This window comes from Arvicanthis niloticus, chromosome 1, assembly GCF_011762505.2.
Source record: "Arvicanthis niloticus isolate mArvNil1 chromosome 1, mArvNil1.pat.X, whole genome shotgun sequence".
NCBI lineage: Eukaryota > Metazoa > Chordata > Mammalia > Rodentia > Muridae > Arvicanthis > Arvicanthis niloticus.
The window spans coordinates 12,168,932-12,182,487 of NC_047658.1; the positions used below are offsets into that span (position 1 = coordinate 12,168,932).

The 13,556-nt window shown below is 44.5% G+C and overlaps 1 long non-coding RNA gene across 1 annotated transcript in view; it reads left to right on the top strand.

The window, feature by feature from the left end:
* The window catches only part of LOC117710661 (uncharacterized), a 31,265-nt gene extending 17,750 nt beyond the window's left edge, over positions 1–13,515 (top strand). Inside the window, exons 2-3 of the long non-coding RNA XR_013109805.1 lie at positions 6,927–6,972; positions 12,933–13,515. This is a non-coding gene — a long non-coding RNA (uncharacterized LOC117710661). The remainder of the gene's footprint in view (positions 1–6,926; positions 6,973–12,932) is intronic.
* Positions 13,516–13,556: the final 41 nt, after the last annotated feature.

Here is a 13,556-nt window from a genome sequence, read left to right on the forward strand (position 1 = left end):
TTGGTGCAGGGATAGCTAGGATTGTAGCATTTTAAACTGGTAACAAAAGAGACTCAATCTGTGTGTAGGAGAGTTGGGTAGCAGAAATATATGTGCTTGTGAAATGCTGCATATCCATGGCTTATGAAACTATTCTGGTGGGCATATGGTGGACTTTGAGTTATTACATAATACCAAACAGAATTTTGGCTTCACTGTTAATGATGTGCCATTGAGAGAAGTCAGAGAAGGATAAAGAAATGTTTTAATAAGAGAAGAAAAGGCAAAGGAAACCCAGTCAAGGCATGAAGGCAAGGAGTCAGAGACAGTCTCTCCTCTTCACCCCCTCTCCCTCTTCGTCTTCCTCAGCCCTTCTGCAGGCATCTCCAATACAGTCACCTCATTAGTTTACTGTGGCCCTGGGTCCATTTGTGAGACTGTTTGTATTAGTTACCTTTGCATCACCATGACCAAAATGCCTGACAGAAACAAGAAAAAAAAAAAAGATTTATTTTGGCTCATGGTTTTAGAGAGTTCTGCTAATGGTTCCTTGGTTCCTTGCACCTGAGAAGAAAGTCATGGTTGGGAGACCTTGTGGCAGAGAAGAGCTGACATTTGAATCAGGGATGACAGGAAGAGGAATGAAGGGAGAGGGAGGGGGAGGGAGATGATAAGAGGGAGGGGGAGAAGGAAAGGGAGAGGGAGGGGGAGGGGGAGAGAGAGGGAGAGGGGTCTGTCCTCTTCCAGTTAGGCTCCACACCCTCAAGTTTTCAGAACCTCCCAAAATAGCATTACCAGCTAAGGAACCGAAACTTTAAAACTGCGGGAGATATTTCAGAATCCATGCGCAACATTGTGGGGCTCATTGACTTCCCCCAAGATTGTAGCATTTCATTTCTCAACCTCCCGGTGCATCCTCCCGGTGCATGCTGGCCGGTGTTGATTGAAGGGAGGATAAGTTCATGGCTATGGCATCTTTGAGAAGAAGTGGAGCACAGACAACTTTGCAGACTACTTTGAGTTCCAGTAGAGGGCGGATGGCAGATGGGGCTCTTAATCTTCATGCCGCTTCTTCACACTCTTTGTACGTCCAGGGTGCACGAAGCGTGTACCTGGCAAGCATGGCCATGTACTGGCACCAGGAGCAGGAGGGCTGGCTCTGAGCCTCCTGGTAGAGAAGACGATAGAGGCTCCTTAAAGGCAGGCAGAACACAAGGAATCAGACAAGTTGATATGTGAACAGATGAGTAGAAGGAAAATGGATGGCAAATCAGAGGAGATGGGAGGACGGGAGGAGATGGGATGGATGCGGGTTCAGCTGGATCCGAGCACGGTGCTCTCAGAAGATCCCTACCCCTGGCTGGCAGCCTTTCCTTCCCTGTCCCCATGGCTCTCTCTTCCTTCCTCTCTCCCCATTTCCAAGCCTCCTTTGTCTCTTCTTCACAGTTATTGACTTTCCTGATGAATTGCAATCCAATGCAGTTTTCAAAGGCTTTATTTTTATTTACACATTTTGAGTCATTAACAAGCATATGCAGTATAAAATTCAAGACAGAAATGGACATACTAACAATGAGGTCTCCCTTATACTCACTACCAGCCCCTTTACAAAGGAACCACTGCTAATGATTTATTGTGTGTGTGTTTTTTTCAAAGAGACTCAATGTAAACACATACACACTGTTTTACATATTACTCCCTGGCCTTATTTAGCCATATGATTTGAGAAACGGTGCCATATTGATACATACAGAGCTGCCTTGCTGACTGCGAAGGCTGTGCAGAGTTCAGTCTTCCAGTTTCGCCATCCTTTACAAGCCTTGTGCTGAAGGATACAACACTCGGTTGGCAACCCCTTGCTATAGTGAGCTACCCTGTAAGATATGCTTTGGGACACATGTACCTTGTGCTGAAAAAACAAATTGCTAGAACAGGAGATTCCTGGTCAGAAGGTATATGGGTTTTAAAATTTTGGGAAAAAAATATCAATGCATTTCCTTCATTTCCACTTTGCAAAACCAGTGACTTTGGTTCCCAGCATCCTTGGCAGATACCTGGTAACCACCTGTGACTTCAGATGGGGGCGGAGAGAGGAAATGATACCTCCTGTGGCTCCCAAGGGCACCTGCACTTTTTGTCCATGCCTACACAGACAAACATAAATAAATCATAAAAATTAACAAAACAAAATAAAATAGCCTGGGTTTCCGTGAGGAATTTAGTGTGCTGTGATTTCCTCTGGTATGAGGGATTCGTCAGGAAAATCCAGATTGGGGATGTCAAATTCATGAGGTCACCAACCAAGAGAGACTGGAGATGAAGAAGGAGCCAAGAAGGATCAATAAAAGAGAAACACACTAGGGCACCACTTTTAAAGAAGCCAGTGCATCTGGATTAAGCCACGCCAAAGTGATAACAATGCAAAGATTATTGTTCAGTGTGCTGCACTGATGTTTCTTCCCTAGACTGTGGTCTAACAGCTTGTTTTTTTGTTTGTTTGTTTGTTTTTTTTTTCTTCTTCTGGGACCTGGCATCCACAGTGCACACTGGCATTACTGGGATATGTTTTCACCGGAAATTGCATATAAAACCCATGGTTTCACTGCAAATAAATGTTTAGATTTACCATGACATGACTGCGGGGCAGTATTTCCATCCCTGACGCCCTTGGTTACTTATGTGCGCGAGTGTGCTCAGGGTGAACGGAGCCATCTCGTTTGCAGTGAGGGACCTTGAGGTGGCAGCAACGCCACATTCAATTCTGCTACACTCCGAGTTCATTACAAAGTGAAAGTAAAAATTGCAATAAATCAGAATAATACTGATTGTTATAATTTTATTATCAGAGCATTAAGTCAATAAAACTTATCTAAAATGTCGTTTGGATTGTGTATGTTTTTTTACTAGTTGTCCGGCATGTCCTAAAAGCACATCCAAAACAACAAAATGAAGAAATTACTGATAAATTGTGTGCAAGCTGGAACTTGTCTCGTGCTGCAGTAAAACTAGGTTTTCTTTCTGCATTGTAAAATATTCCTTTTGAAGACGTTAACGTACCCATAATGCCTTCTGTCTGCCCGACTACATTTAGCGTCCTATTGTCTGCTTTCGAGTTTTCTTATCATCTGGCCTTTTATCATTTACGGTTGTATATAGGAGGGTTGGCTCATATATGACATCCCCTCAGAAAAGAAGGTGATTTTTTTTCTTTTAAAATGAGAAATAAAGAAATGTATTTACAAAAGGAGTCAGAGAAATTTATTGAGAGATGACTATAATAGAAACACAGAAATGTAACCCCCTCCCTTAATAGCATATTCATCACTGGGAGGGGGTTTCCAAGCTCTGGAGCAGTTTTATAAAAGGCAGGGTGTTAGGTGATACCATACTGCTTACATCAGGCACAATACATGATTACTGTGCACTTTTACCTTGTCAATTGCTGTCAGATTATTACAGTATCGCTGTTTAATTACTTAAGATACAAGACACTAAAACGTTTATCCCCATATTTTCCCATTTTTCCTCTTTAATTTTAAGAGATAGATATGCTGACATGTCATTTATGGGATGTTGGAAAGGTAAATTCAGAATGTGTTGTGGGTTTTAATTTTTTTCACTTTTAATCTTTCTGCAGTGCAGGCTGGCTTTGAACTAACCCCCTAGTGCTGAGGTTACAGACATGTACCATTATGCCAAGCTCAATAAGATGATTTTAGAAGAATTCCAACATGAGGTGCTCTGCTGTGGTGGACAAACCTTGGACTAGATTTAGGCTGAAAATCAAATGGTTGGGGTTCTGTGGACTCAGAGCCCTTTCTCCTTAACCCAACCCACTTGTTTGTATACAGTGTTGGGACTGCAGTAAGCATGCAATCTGTGTGTGTGTGTGTGTGTGTGTGTGTGTGTGAGAGAGAGAGAGAGAGAGAGAGAGAGAGAGAGAGAGAGAGAGAGATTATGTTATTACACATGTCATGTACATGCAGGATCCCTAAGAGTTTGGAAGGTCACACTACTCTAGAATGTCCCCCTGCCACCAGCCCACTGAGTCTCCCCAGCCTCTCAGATGATTCTAAATCGAGTCTGGTTGACAGCAAAGATCTACCTGGCACAACCAAGGTACAGAGAAGTTGCCTGCACTATGACTCAAACCCAGAGTCTGTTACGTTAAAAGTGATGTGTGTTTTTGATAACCACCCTTTTGACTGATGGCCTTTTCTTCCTGGGGAATTGTTATAAATAGATGTGTCATAGGTGATCCAAATTCAATTAGATGCTCATGTTGTATCTGAGTGCAATTGATACAAAGATGGAAATGGTATAGGGTTAAATGTAAATTGTTAAGAGATGCCTTTTTGGTCCCAGCAGCCAGCACTGCAAATGAGCCGGTTATTAGATAAAATACTTATTCCACTCTTGCAAAGAAGTATTGATTTAATTTGGATGACAGTGTCAATTTGAGGGAGTTGATTGACTGTGTTGGAAGGTATCTGAGTAAAAATGGTCTAACTAGACAAATTCTTTGAATTGCACTAACAACGGCATGTGTATATGAACTTCAGAGGTGACCTGTAACATGGCTGCCATCACGCACTCAGGGTACACACATGCACACAGACACACAGATAGAGATAGAGAGACAGTGAGAGATAGAGAGACAGAGAGAGATGAGAGAGAGAAAGAGAGAGACAGAGAGAGAGAGAGAGAGACAGAGAGAGAGAGATATCAGGTTCCCTAAGACGGCAGTTTCTTGTTCCCAGAACATATTTGCAGGAGTGATAGTGGAAAGACACAGGGATGTCTAAGCAGAAGCAACAAGGAAAGGGGGCTTCTAAAACATCTAACTCATAGTCTGCTCATGTAATTTTTAAAAATTATTTTTATGTGTATGGGTGTTCTGCCTAAGCGTCAGTCTGTGTTTTATATGCATGCCTGATACCCATGGAAGTCAGAAGAGGGCATCTGGATTCCCTGGAACTGAAGTTACAGATGATTGTGAGCCACCTTGTGGGTGCTGGGAACTGAACCTGGGTCTTCTGAAAGAGCAGCCAGTGTTCTTAACCACTGAGCCATCTCTCCAACCCCAACAAATTAACTTTTAAAAGTCATTTTGAATTCTCTCTCTCTCTCTCTCTCTCTCTCTCTCTCTCTCTCTCTCTCTCTCCCTCTCCCTCTCCCTCTCCCCTCCCCTCCCCCTCTCCCTCTCCCTCTCTTTCTCTGTGTATCTGTGTGTGTCTGTGTGTGTCTGTGTGTGTCTGCGTGTGTATGTGCACATGCCTGAAGAGACCCGAGGAGTCGGATCTCCCTTGAAGCTGGCATTCCAGCTGGTTGTAAGCTATCTGACATTGGTACTGAGAATCAAATTCAGATCCTCTGCAAGAGAAGCCAGTGGTCTTCATCTCTGAGCCATATCTCCAGTTTAAGGCCCAATTACCACAAGGAATTTTGAACACATGGAGATTGTGGTACTATTAGAGGTGGTGCCTAATTGCTGGGGTTAGGAAGACGGGAGCTTTGAAGGTTGTAGCCTGGCCCTAGTCTCCCCGCCCCATGTGTTACATTGTTTCTTTTAGGTGTTTTGGTCACAGTGATACAAAGTAACAAATACAAGCCAGAAGGAACTATTCTGCAAAAATTGGTAGTATTTGCTCCAGACATTAAGAAATTAGATGATAAAATTCATTTGAAAATTCCTAGTTCTCCATGCTGCAACATTTCCATTGCTGTGTGAAAGTGCCTTGAAGTTGACAGGAGACAACCCAAGATCAAGTGTTCAGCATCAAGGAGATTGATTTGCCCCAGAGGGACAGAGGGCAGGGAAGGAGAGACAAAGATAGGAGACAGAGGACAGGGAGGAGTGGAAAAGAACGAGGGTAAGGAGGAAAGGATGTTTGCCCTGGATCTGGATAGAGGAGACAGATGTGGCCCATAGGCAAAATGGCTGTTTATAAAGGAAAACGGGGAAACCTCATGTTTGGATGAGTCATTAATTTTGATTGGGGGTTTGATTGTTGGACTTTTAAACATTGATAGCTGGACCTTGGAGGTCAGTCTCAGGAGGAGGATGTGGCCAAATAAGGGAATGGACCTTGGTGGCTAGCTCTAGGAATGCAGTCTAAAGGTTTAACAAGGCAGCGGGAATGGGAGAAAAGGGTAAAAGGCACGACCTGTTGGTGACATGTTTGTGGTGCTCAGGCCTGCTAGAGCCAGTCACTCTGCAGCTGCTGTGCTCTGCCCCCGGAAGGTGCAGGGAGGATTGACTATATCGGGAGCAGACACTATTGGGATCAATCATCAATGTCGAGTCGAATCAAGTGCTCAGCTTTTCCTCGTGTGCACTTCCAGAACTTTCTTGACAGTATTCAACTGCTCGGGGTCATCTTTCTGGTTTTGGTAGTTGAAAAGGACCATGCAGCTTGTCAGAAAATCAATGGACAGTTGGGCTGCTGGAATTTTGAAATACACACACACACACACACACACACACACACACACACACACACACACACGACATGTACATTTAAGTGTATAACCCCTCAAACACATGCTCCTTTGAGTGTGGGCATGTTCGTTTTTATGACCTCTGTAAGCTAAGAAAGCCTTTCTCGTTCATTGTAAGTCAAAGGTATTTGTTGCTATCCCATCCAAGTCCTGGATAACTGTCACTTCAGCTTCCTGTGTTGACGGAGAACAGCTTTCATTGTCTTGTTTCAGCAGCCTGGGGGTTGATTAGCCTTGTGCGGTTCTCAATGGAGTGGAAGCAGAGGGAGACGAGGGATTTTAGTTCTACAGAGGTTGATCCTCTCTGTCATACCTCTGACCTTGTGGGAAGAGTTTAAAACAGCCATCCCTGCCCCTGCTCCTTGGGGTGAGGGCTTCCAGCCTTCTGTACTACACCACCTAATGCTTCCAATGTCAAAGCTAACAAGACCCTTTCTTTTCTCTAGGCTCTGCCAGTGTGTACGCCAGGCTACCTGGCTCATGAGCTTCCAGGTAATTCTGTGTCTACTTCCCACTGGCCTTAGGAGTGCTGGGATTATAGCAACACTGTGTCCCTTTTTTGCTTGCTTGCTTTTTTTTTTTTTGTGGGTTTTGGGGCTCAAATTCAGGCCATCAGGCTTGTGCAGCTGGCACCTGTCTCCACTGAGCCATCTTGCTGGCCCCAGGGGACTTTCATATTTGCCACTGAAGCAAATGAGGTTGGAATTCGTGTAAGCCCCCTTTGCTCTGCCTGTGACCAGGATACGGAGAGAGCTTAAGGCAGGGGTGCTGATTATTCTGACTCACAGTTCTGAGGGTCCCATTTTCTTAAGCATCATGTCATAGTAGTGGTGGGGACACTTGTCAGAACAGCTCATCTTACAGTGGAGAGGAAGTAGGGGAAGGACACAGGGAAGGACTAGGGGAAGATACAGCTGTAAGAACATACCCACACTGACCTACACCTTTAAACTCAGCCCCGCCTACCTTATACCACCTTTACTCTATTATAAGTGGGTTACTGGATAACCCACTGGTGTAGGTCAAAGCCCTCATGATCTAATTATCTCTGGAAATGGCATCATAGCATCACCCAGAGGCGGGCTTCCTGAGTCCCCGAGGAGTTCGTTACTCCCATGGAGCTGACAACCACAGTTATTTGTCACAGATAAGTTTGTTTCTAAATTCCTACTCACTGGAGCTCACTTGCTCCAGACTAAAATCCTGCTTCCTAACTCATAAGGTAATTCCAGATGATAGTTTAAACAAAAGAGCGTTCAAATAGAAGCACATGAATGGCTGGACAATGCATCTCCCAGAAGATGTGAGTTATTGATGGTATGCAGGGCTTGGGATATCTCCAGAGAAGACACAGGTACGGGAGGCCCCAGAGGCCTCCAAGACAACCCAGGCTCTCAGCATTGCCCTTAGCTACCCACCACATCTACATGGTAAGACTCTATTGCTGGGCTCCAAGTGTCAAGACAACAATCTGATTGGAGTCTTCTCCCCTCAACCTGGTTCCTCCCTCTCTCCATTCTTCCCTCTCCCCCTCTGTTCCTCCCTCTCTCTGTCCCTCCCTCCTTCCCTGCCTCAACTTACAGGATAGCATTTTGACATGTAAGCCCAGGTTAGCCTTGAACTTGTGATTCTCCTGCCTCAGCCTCTTGACACATTGTCAGAATTATGGGGGTGCACCACCATGCCCGCCTCTGAACTCAATCTCCTTCTCCTTACTGCTATTACCACCAACACCATTTTTCTTTTTCCCTTTTCTTTAAGAAAAGCAAAATATCATGTAGGATTCTGGCTGCCCACCCAGAAGTCTTACCCACCAGGTTAACAGGCTGAAGGGTTTGATTCAAAACAAATTGCCAAGCTGGCACTGAACAGTGTGAAATCCAACTGGTTGGAAACCATCTCATTAGACAGAGGCCATGTGCACAGCAAACCCAAAGCACTTGGAACAGGTCGGTGTGATTCCTTTGCAGGAGGCAAAGCCGTGCTATTTGCTGTAGGGCAGCCAGTTGCTTCTAGCTAATCTGTTTGCAGTTTCTCTTTCTCAACGCTCTTGCCTCTTGGAGAAATCTTATCCCTCCCCAGTTCCCTCAGTTTGCCAACTCACTTCCAGCACACACAGTGGGGTCTTCACCAAGGGACACTCTCTCCTCCCTTCGGTTAGCTTCAAGACCCACGGGGTTGAGTTTGATGTTTAGATCCCTAACCCAACAGTTAGGTTAAGACCTTGTTTAACCTTTGCAGATAAGAAATGGGGGAGGGGAGAGATTGTTTTGGCAGAAAAAGAGCCCGCCTTTGCTTGAATCTTCATGAAGTGGATGTTTACACTTATGCTAACATTTCTTTCTAACCTCTGCTTGGCATTTGTTCTGCTAAAGAAGTAGGTTAAAAAAAAAACATAGGCAAACAAAATCTAAAATAGTTCTCATGTTGTAGAGTCAAGTGTTAACCACCCGCTCATATCACATGTGAGAGAGTTAGCTCCTCGATTTTTCTAAAAACAAAAGCAGCAGAATAAACAGAAATACCTGAGAATGGTTAAAAACGGGCTGCCTTGCTTACTTAGTGTCACTCTATGGAGATGAGTATTTTGTCTGTGTGCATGTGTATGTGCCATGTGTGTGTAGTGCTTGAGGAGGCCAGAAGAGGGCATCAGATCTTCTACAACTGGAGTTTTGAGCTGTCATGTGGGTGCTAGATCCTCTGTAAGAGCAACCAGTGCTCTGAACCTTTGAGCCATCCCTCTAGGCCCTAAAAGGGGGGTTATTATTAGCCTTGACACCCACCACAAATTCCTGAATTCTTTTTTTCACCTTGTTTGAGATGCTGACTCCTCATAGGTGTGCTCCTTGTCACCCAGACATCAGGCGTGGCTGCCCCAGCCTTGCCAGCACTTCCTAATAATTCAGTCCTGTCCTTGTCCTCCTAGCCATTTGCAACTTTTTTTTTTTTTTGTCTTTCTATTTTTTGAGACAAGGTGTCACTATATAGCCTTGGATGACCAGGAGCTCTCTATGTAAACCAGGTTGGCCTTGAACTCATAGAGATCTATCTGCCTTTGCCTCTTGAATGCTGAGATTAAAGGAATGAATCACCATGCCTGGTACCTTTACAATAAACACATTATTATTTTTGTTTCATGCACATGTTTGTTCTGGATGTACATAGTGCATGTGTGCCTATTGTTTATAGAGTCCAAAAGAGGGCACTGGATCCCAGGAACTGGAATTAAGAATGACTGTGAGCCACCTGGTGTGGGTGCTTGGAACCTCCAACCGAAGTCCACTGCAAGAGTCCAAAGTGTTCTTAGTGGCTAAGATATCTCCACACTTACAATCTTTGAAGTCCTGTTATTTGGTATGTTTACAGCACAATTGTCCATCTTTCTAGATGCAAGTCCCAAAATGAACTGTTCTAAGCAGGGTAGTGAGTCAGTACCCAGGACAGATAGATGAATGTCTGTGAATGTGCTTCACCACTATCCCCTCCCCTGACAAAGCCACAACGTCCTCTGTGATGTCTTTCTCTACAGCAGTCTTGAGGCTTAGTCTCTGTCCCCTTGAAGGCAGAGGCCTCTGCAGCCCTCCCAGCCTCTCTGTAGGTGGCTTTATTTTTTAACAGCCTTGTTGCTCTGCCAGTCTACACAGAACCATTTCTGATTGTTCCCCAATATTAGAGGTAGAATGCTGTCCAATTTTAATATCTCGCTGCTTGTATGCAGAGGTAATCTGTTCCCCATGACAGCGAATCAGAGGAGAGACTCTGCAAAGGCACCCGAGGGATCCCAGCCTCCTGGATGCCACTGCAAAGTCACAAGAGGCCTCTGCTGAGAAATTACCATGCTTATTTCTGTAGGACTGTTTCTGCCAATAGCTACAGGAAACAGTTTAGGAAGGGCAAAGTGGATGGGAACATGAGCACTGGAAGAGCCCCATGCTCCAAGAGTGGCTCAGCACAACCTATGGCTTTACCTTTTCTGGGGGGATCTGAAAACTGGAAGGATGTTTCTTCATCACAGAAGATGATTCATTATTATATAAGAAGGATGTCTCATACACACATAACTGCTGAGTCCATGATGACACCTTGCCCTGTGACACTATTCCTTGGGAGATAAGAATAAATGTCTATTCCTCCCAAATAGAGAGCTGATGACAGACCAAAGTGTGGATTCCACCTAAGTCAAACTAACTCAACGACCCAATGCATTTCACTGGGGTTACTTACAAACCTGGGAGCCTGGAGCACACTGTACAGCTTGTAGGCAGCTAGGTAGGTTCCAGAGAGGTCTAGACCACAGTCTAGAACTTCTTCTAAGTGGCTCAGCTGGTCTGAGAGTTTCCCCACAGTTTTTACTGCTTATGTATGCTTGGAGAGGGAGGTGCTTCCTGTATCTGGTCAGTTTCAGGGACTTCCTGAAGCCTTTGAATTGTTTTCTTCCTGAGCTTAAGGAGCTCCCCTGAAGGATGGAATTTTTTACTCTACCCCTAGAAAATTCTCAGACTTAATGAGCTTCCCTCCAAGATAGACTGTTTTATCTGGGACAGAATGCTGCACAACACACCTGCTGTCCCAGCGGGAGACGCTCCCATGGGCTCCAGGAGACCAGACACCACCATCCCTCTGGAAGGACAAACTTCTATGGACATGAGCTTCCTTCCTCGGACTCGCAAGTCCTGAGATTTTTAGGAACTAATGACTAGAAAGAGGAGGTGGAGATTGTTCTGCCGGATAAAATCAAACAGGAATGGCTTCAAGGAACTTGGGGATGGAAAAACTAAAATAATGAAAATCAATAGTGCATCTGAAGTGATCTTACAGTTTAATCTGAACAATGCACTGTGCACAGGATAGATGAGAAAATTTATCGTACTGTGGCAGCAAGCACACTGTATGGCAATATATGGCTGCTCTACTAATTACTACCACCACTACCTCATGTTGCCTTGTGCGGAACATGAAAATACAGTTAGAGCCCTAGAGTCTTAAGGTTGGGAAGGTGTGGATTCTACAGGAAATGAACTTTCCAGAGCCCCGAGAACTCAGCCACAGGGCCATGGCTGCACATGAACCTGTCTCTTCTCCTCTGCACTCTTCTGCAATGTACCTGTTATCTCTGCCTTTATCCTCCTGGTCTGTTTGTGCTGTGTGTGTTTGGCTTACATGACAACTTAGACATTGCTCTCAGACATTTCTAAAGTCCTTTCTCATATAACCTTATAATGCTTGATGACAAAGGGGTCTGTGACATAAAGAGAAAACCATTTAAGTATGGGGAATGGCGGTACATGCCTATGACATCAGCACTTGGGAGACTGAAGGAGGGGACTCTGCGTTCAAGTTTAGCCTGAACAAAGTAGCAAGTTCAAGATCAGACTGGGCCACATATAAGGTCCAGTCTCCGGTCTCCTTCACTCCCTCAAGGGAAAAAAACAAAACCAAACACTTAGTCTTAGTTCTAAGTTCTGGCTCAGAGCCTCCAAATCTTTGGAGTTTTCTGATCGATAGGATTATCTACAACCAGTCAGTGGCATCTGACTTTGTGTTAACGAGGTGACTGAGGTTGGGCCTCTAAGGGGCTGGTTACCAGAAAGACCAAATAATTAGAGGGGTAGAATGTTCTACCTCACAAACTGACTCTGGGAAGATGAGAAGGTCTCTAGTTTAAATTCTAAAAGCTCTTACTTACAGGAGGTTTGATGATACCATTACATGTAGTCTGTCTGAAGTAGGGGTCTTGTGGGGCCTGACGCCTCTCAGTGCTCAATGTCAGAAATGCATTGAATCACTGGACACCCAGGTAATGTCTGGGGACAAATGACTTGCTGTGGAAAATCCACACGTACAAGGTCAGGAATATTGTAATAGAGAAAGACTTTCTTACTAGTCATAGCATAAAGACCGGTAGCTCCCTCTACAGATGTTTCTAGCTTCTAGTGACACTGCCTGTCACCATATCAGGAGGCAAATTTTTGTTTTCCTGTACCACATGGGCTGGATCATCCCATGGTCCTATGCACACACAGACAAAAGACAGACAGACTCCTTCAGGCAGTATGCCATTCGTCAGAGGGAGGCTTTCTCACCTCTATCGTATAACATATTCCTAGAGTGTCACGTCACCTCACGTGAAACTTAACAAAGGATTTCCTCTAAGCACAGTTTTTATGTTGCCTTTTAAAGATACTGTTTTGCTAATATCTCCCAGGCTAGAGCAGATTTCACTACGGTCCCACCTTGACTTCCTGAGTGCTGCAGTTGCAGCCGTGTGCCATCATGCCCAGACAGACGTTTTTTGTTTTTACCAAGATGAAGTCTAAAAGGAAATGACTCCTTTCTCTCGTCCACCCTTCCTTTTCTAGAGGCGCTGGGGATTGAACCCTGGGCCTTGTACTTGCTCAGGAAAGGTTGGCTATACCACTGAGCTGCCTATATCTTCTTTTCCATTTATGTAGGCTCCCAAGTTGTCTTCCCAGGGCCTTTCAGTCTCTGCTCTGGGAACCTGTCTGGCTGCCTCGCCTCGGTGAGCTCAGATTCCATCAGACCAGATCTGCAACAACACAGGCGACATCCTCAACATCTGTGTGATACTGAAGAAGCCAGAGGCTAGTATCTACCAGTTGCCAACATTGTGTAGTTTCCATGGAGCTTGGGTGCCTTTATGTTAGAGCGTCCAGGAGACACATCATTATTTCCACCCCTTTCTTTTGCTCATATACTTATTGATCTATTATCTATCTACTATCTATCTTCTATAAGCTACCTATCAATTGATCTAGCATACCTATCAATTGATCTATCAATCAGTCATCTGTCCATTATTTTGTGTGAGTGTGTATGTGTGTGACAGGATCTCAAAAAAAAAAAAAAAAAAAAAAAGCTGATCCCGAACTCACTGTGTAGCACAGGCTGATCCTGAACTCACTGTGTATCCAAGATAGCTTTGAGCTGAAGATCTTCTTGTCTCAGATTCCTTAGTGCTGGAACTAAAAAACGAGTGCCACTATGCCAAGCAAAGAAATTTTAAAATGTTCAGTCTCCCCTTTCCTCCATGTTTTTTTTTTTTTTTTTTTTTTTTT